The 6,433-nt window shown below is 54.3% G+C and overlaps 1 pseudogene; it reads left to right on the top strand.

Annotated features, from left to right (window-relative positions):
* Window positions 1-6,318: 6,318 nt before the first annotated feature.
* LOC136634106 (5S ribosomal RNA) lies at window positions 6,319-6,433 on the top strand (annotated as a pseudogene).

Consider the following 6,433-nt stretch of genomic DNA (forward strand, 5'->3'; position numbering starts at 1 on the left):
GACTTCACTTGCTCCCGGTGTGGAAGGGATTGTCACTCCTGAATCGGCCTTTTCAGCCACACTAGACGCTGTTCCAGAACCACCATTCAGAGCGCGATACCAGAGTCTTTCGAGACTGAAGGTTGCCAACTTATACTCGCAGCCCAAACGAAGTGGCATCACTAGGGTTGTTGGCGCCCACATCCTGAAGTCTTGACACCAGCGAGACAAATCTTTTTTGGGGTCTCCCCTTTGGGGGTGACACGAGAGTGAGGGCCACCCCACCCCCACCCCCAAAGACCACAGGAGCGTATTGTGCACCACCTTCCCCATGCATTCCAGCTTCCACCTCCCTCCTTTTCCTCTGCCATCACCCAGTGTGCCTTTTGGACTGCGAGTCCCTTTTCTCTCTTGTCCAAGCTGCGTGGAGGACTCTTGATTAAAAAGCAGCAGATAAATATATGACATGAATAAATGGATGACGATATCCAGGTATTCTTCCTAAACGAACAGAAGCAGAGAAGCAAGGCCAGGGAGATGGTGGGAACCTCTCTTTCTCTCTCTCTCTCTAGTCCCTCCTGGCTAGGCTCTTCAAGCTGCATGCTATTTGGGGAACATTCAGCACATGAAAGGCGGCCCTGGTGGAAGAGCTGAACTCCCCGATCCAGGGCCTGATTCTCTTTGTCTGATCCCACCTTCATGGTGAAAGTCTTTCTCTACTATCAAAGAGATGGCGGTGGCTGAATTGCCTGGTCTCCATTGTGGCGGACTCCAAGGCCATCTCCCAACTAGCCATGAAAGGGAAGTATGACCAGAGCTGTGACACTTTTGCTGGCAAGCTGCCCAGGCTTAAGGGGCCGATGGAGGAGCAGTGCTGGCAGGGGATCGGCCCAGGTTTGATACCCTGAGTCAGCTGGAAAGTTGCCCCGAGATAGCCCATGCACAGAGAGCTCAAGTGCTGCCAATACTTCTGGAAGAGGAGGGTTGCATGGCGGAACTCTCTCTCTGAAAGAGAGCCTGAGTGAAGGGGCCTCTGCGTCATTCCACTTGTGGTTCGATACTCATTGTGGTTTTGAGTGCCCTGCTGAAGGCAGAAGTGCACACTGTCATGATTGAACCCTGCTGGGTAAAAGGAGAGCCTAGAGGAGGGGATCTCCAGCAAAGAAGCACCTGCAGAGTCACCTGGGTACACTCAGCCATTCTCCACCCTGGGACGTCCTACTGCAAACCACCACCACCCTACACTGCAGGGTTGCAGAAGTGGGTTCTTGCACACACGCATCTTGAACCCTGGGAAGGAGTGCTGGAGAAGGGGTGGTTGTGGGTGGCCCAGCTGAAAGGTGGGCCGGTGGTGACTGTGGACAGGACCTTCTGAGGCCGGGACCCCCTGCTCTCCCCAGAGCCATTCAGCGGGTGCCTCTTAACCGCAGGATCTGCCGGCCATTGAACAGGACAGCAGGAGAGGCACCCTTGCGCCCGACCCCATCTGCCACTCTCTCGCAGCGTCCGCTGCTGGAGGGAAAGGGGTCACATAAGTCCTGTCCCCAAGCCAGCTGTTCTGGACAGCCCCCAATCCCTCCGGGCGCCTTTCTAATCAAGCACACATGTTGACATGCGTGCGCGCTCAAGACAAGATGCACACAGGCCCCTGCGCGGTTCAGCCGCTGCCCATAACAGACACGCAGGAGGCCCTGCATGGAAGCAACAGAAAGCGTCAGTTTTGAACGGGGGGCCAAAACCAATAAATCAATGGGGGAGCTTTCACTGCAGAGTAGTTCACAAATCAATACGTGAGGAAAAAGCAGCAGGATGTCTTAATAATGCTAAAGTAAAAGCAGCTGCTTTGACTGACATCTGTTAGCCATAACCCAAAAGGATAAGAATGAAAAGAAAAAACCAGTCTTTTGAAGACCAGGCAGGGTTGGCTTCTCTGCCACCAGCTGGGGAAGAGACTCTTGAGCTGAGTCGCCCATCAGGCATTTTAGAGGGTGCTGCCCAAGTTCTTGAGCTCCAGAAAGCCAAACTGGCATTGCAGAGGGAGGGGGCGACTCTCCATCCCAACGCAGCTGCGAAAAAAGGGATAGTCAGAGCGTCTGCTGCCAAGTCTCACTACAAGATGCAGGTTGGAGCAGAGGATTCGAATCCGCGACTCCTGCGCCACTTAGTTAGCCACTACACCTTACTGCCTTGCACGCAGGGCTGGTCCACGGTAGGGCATGTGGAAGCAGACTGACAGGACGCACCGATCTCAGGCCCATCACCGCTGCTCCGCTTCCCACTTCCTGGCTTGGAAAAGGAAGTGTGGCTGAGAGGAGGGAAGAGAGTGGAGGGCCAGAGCGGCAAGACGCTCTAGCCCACCAATCTCTTCTCCGCTGCACTTTGCATCCCTCTTCTCTTGGGGGATGCAGCAGTAGCTGACACGTCACCAGATAAAAGGGGACAGGGTTTGGCCGTTGTCTCAGGTGGGGGGGGACAGGATTGCATGGGGGGGGGCCCAGGTCAGAGAGCTTGACTGAACCCCATGCAAGTTTCTTAAGGCTCCCTTCTCAAGGAAGACCTGGCTGGAGGAGGGTTGCTTGCTGCCTCCTGAGTCCTGCACTTCTTGGTCCCAGGCAGCACAGCACGTGGGCGGCCCCTTCCCAACCACTGGCACAGAAAAGGGGCCTGCCCCAGCCCGGCCCCAGAGGAATCCAAACAGATGTTCCAGGAAAAATGCTGCTTCGAGGAAAGCAGGCCACAGCTGCCAAGACGCTGTTTTTCTTTTCCAAGGGAGGCTGCTCCGTATCCAGGCCTGGAACAAGCCGTTCTGCTGTGTGACATCCCCAACCAGGGCTTAGGCAAACTCCAGGAAAAAGTGACTGCGAGGCTTGATGTCCTCCATAGGAGAGAATCGAGAAGGAGGGAGATCCAGAGCGGCCTTCTTGCCTCTGTTGCGGCTTCCTGGACCCAGCTTTCAAGAAATGTGCAGCTGTTTCCCCAACGGGGGACCCGCCACCCTTCCCAGCAAAACCTCGCGGTGATGGAAGGCTTTCCCCCATGCAGTTTGCATGCGTGGGAGGCAGAGGGAACCAGGAAGAGTCCATGGTCTGGGTCAGATGGTACCGACACCCACTGATCCTGGCCGTCCTCTCCCTAAGAAATTATGTTTGGCACAATGGGGAGGGCTGGACCTCAAAGATGGAGCCCTTGCTCTGCACGTGCCAATGTCCTACGTTCAACCCCTGACAGTGTCTCCAGCTACAGGTGGGACAGGCCTCAGTTTACCCTGGAGAGCCTGCTGCCGGCCTGTGTTGACACCCCTGAGCTAGGTAGGGACAGGGACTGGGCTCTGCAAGAGGAGCTTTCATCAGCAGCGTCACACTCATTTCATACAGCAGGCCAAATAGCATCCCTGGCGCCTGCCGAGGGCTGCAAGTGATGTCATTAAGCAGGAAGTGACATCATGAAGCAGCTGAGTGCCAGAAATAAGCACTTTGTGCTCTCGCTTAGGAATTTCAATGACAGAAAATATGCAAACCTGGACCATATTTTTATAATTGGTTAGCCCAATTGTCACGCGGGCTGCCCTTTGAGCAGCGCCGCTTCTGTCCAGGCATCACGTCATAGCTCAGAGTAGCTGTTGATGGTGCTGGGAGAGCCCAGCTGGAGCTCTCAAGGGAGGGAGGGTGGATAAAGGGAGGGAGGGCGTCGCGGCAAGAGCGTTCAACTAAGTGGCTCAGGAGTTGTGGGTCCGAATCCTCTGCTCCACCCCGCATCTTGTAGCGAGAATTTGTAGCAGACGCTCTGACTATCCCTTTATCAAGGGAGGGAGGTGGATAAAAAGCTTCTGGGGGCCATATCCTGACCGTGGGCCTTTTGCCTGACGTCACTGTGTCATGTACTTGTGACCTGCAAATATTCTTCCTCGGGTGTTGTGTGCCTGGAATCAAACACGATGCCAACCGAAGAGAACTGGTATTGTTCCAAGCTTCCAGCTTGCAAAAGGGCAAAAGATGGGCACATGGGCAGCTGGAGGATGCATTTGAGAGAGAGAGAGAGAGAGTTGGCAACTGGTGGCTATTGCACTGGAAAGCAGCCAACCAAGTTTTTGCAGCTGGTTAGTAAGAAACAACAGTGGCCTGGCTGCTGGAGGGGCGCCAGTGGTGTACCTGAGGGGGGCATAGGGGACAAAAGCCCCGGGCACCAGGAAGGGAAGGAGGGAGTGGCAGCCCACCGATGGCAATACCGGGGCCAGGATCGCTACTGGGGGGGGGGCTACAATTCCTAATGCTTTGGGAGGAACTAAACACTGAATGAATTTGGCAGTCAGAGCCTCAACACTGAGGCCCCAGCCGTGAGCATCTCATTTGTTAATTTATGAGAACCATCAGCCGCTTTTCAACACACATCCTCCAAGTGGTGCACCCAAGACATTTGGGGGAGGGAGAGACGCCACAGAACAATTAAAAGGCTCTCTGGAAACTATTATTGTGGTTGTTCTCAAACAATAGTGGGAATGAAACCAGCAAGGGGGGGGAGCCTTTGCAGCCTCTGCTGGCAACCAGGACCCAGCCGCAACTCCAGCCGCTCGTGCTTTGGGAAGTGCCTCTGATGGGACCCCAGAGACCTTTCGGGGGGGGGGGCTCTCCGTTTGGCAAAGGACGTACCCTGCAGGACTCACAAGCCAGGCTCTGGGGGTAACTCTGTGTGTCGCTGCCTCGCATCTCACTCACCACTGTCTCTAAGCTCAGCATTTTTCAAACAGTGAGCAGGGACCCACCTGGTGGGTCGTGACCCGGTTTCTGCTGGGTCCCGCAGAGCCTCCAGTGAAAAAACCCAGGTGATTGGAAAAATCAGATCACTCATTGCCTTCGAGCAGTGTTGTGTGTTTTCATTTCCTTAGCATTGAAAAATCCCTACCTGTGACACACGGTGGAGATAAGAACATAGGAACGTATGATCTGATCAGTAACAAGAGCCTGGCTGATGGATCAGGTCCAAGACGGCCCATCTCGTCCTGAAGCCCGATTTCTAGAGTGGCCCATAAGCTGCCCCAATGGGGAAGCCCACATGTAGCAGGGGAGAAAGGCAGACCCCTCTTCCATCATGGCTCCCCTGCAACTGGGAGCCAGAGGTGTTATTGCTGCCGAAGCCAGGGGTAGCGCATGACCACTGTGATAGTAGGCCACGGACAGCCTGTGGTCCTCAGTGGATATGTGCAAATCAAGAAGCTCCAGCCCCCTGAGCATTTTGGTTGCCCCTTTCTAGCCCCTCCCCCAGCTCTGCTATTAGGATATATCTCATGCGCACAATTTTGACACATGCTAGGGTGACTCAGGGGCAGAATGCCTTCAATGGAAGAGAATGAATAAACCCCTGGCTTCCTGCTTAGCTCTGCTGTCCTCAGTTGTAATGTAAACTGACCTTTACAGCCTCTGGTGCTTTCATCACCGAGGCTCTGCTGGGGGGCATGAAATCTTTCTGAGCAATTTATCTGGAAAACAGGCTTGGGGGGAGGGGTGGTGGTGTCACACAGTGTACAAATGACCTCAAGGCAACACTGCTGAATTCCCTACTTCCCTGCACATAATGAATAAGAAAGTATAAGAAAAACCCTCGGGGGGGGGGGTGTATGTGTGTGTGTCTCCATGCAGCCCAGAAATCAGGTTTCCACAGTGACCCCCCCATCTGCTTCTGTGAAGACCACAAGCAGGAGAGAAAGGCACCCCCTCTCCCCCCTGAACCGGAGGTAGCACATAGCCATTAGTAGCCACCTCTGGTCCTCCATGAATTTGCCCAACCCCTTTCATGGCCATTCCAGTGAGCGGGCATCACATCTGGTGGCAAGGAATTCCACAGATTATGTGCTGTGTGAAGTACCCCCTTTCTTCCATCCTTTATTCTCCCACGAATGAACTCCACTGGGTGACCCAGCATGGCGGCTTGTCCTCTTCAGCACCTCTTCCAGCCCCACAAGTCCCTTTTCCCAATGTGGCAACCAAAAGGTTTTCCAAACATATAAGGCAGCCATTTTCAACCAGTGTGCCATGGCACATTGGTGGGCTACAAACAGTCCACAGGTGTGCCACGGGGGTTTGGGGGAAGGTCATTTATTAGTAGGGCTGTTGGAGGATGGCAGCAACTGTTACCCTGCACATGCCTGATCTTGTCTGATCTTGGAAGCTAAGCAGGGTCAGGCCTGGTTAGTACTTGGATAGGAGACCGCCTGGGAATACCGGGTGCTGTAGGCTTATACCATAGTCTTTCCATGCCCGATCTCATCTGATCTTGGAAGCTAAGCAGGGTCAGGCCTGGTTAGTACTTGGATGGGAGACCGCCTGGGAATACCGGGTGCTGTAGGCTTATACCATAGTCTTTCCATGCCCGATCTCATCTGATCTTGGAAGCTAAGCAGGGTCAGGCCTGGTTAGTACTTGGATGGGAGACCGCCTGGGAATACCAGGTGCTGTAGGCT

This window comes from Tiliqua scincoides, chromosome 13, assembly GCF_035046505.1.
Source record: "Tiliqua scincoides isolate rTilSci1 chromosome 13, rTilSci1.hap2, whole genome shotgun sequence".
Taxonomy (NCBI): Eukaryota; Metazoa; Chordata; class Lepidosauria; order Squamata; family Scincidae; genus Tiliqua; species Tiliqua scincoides.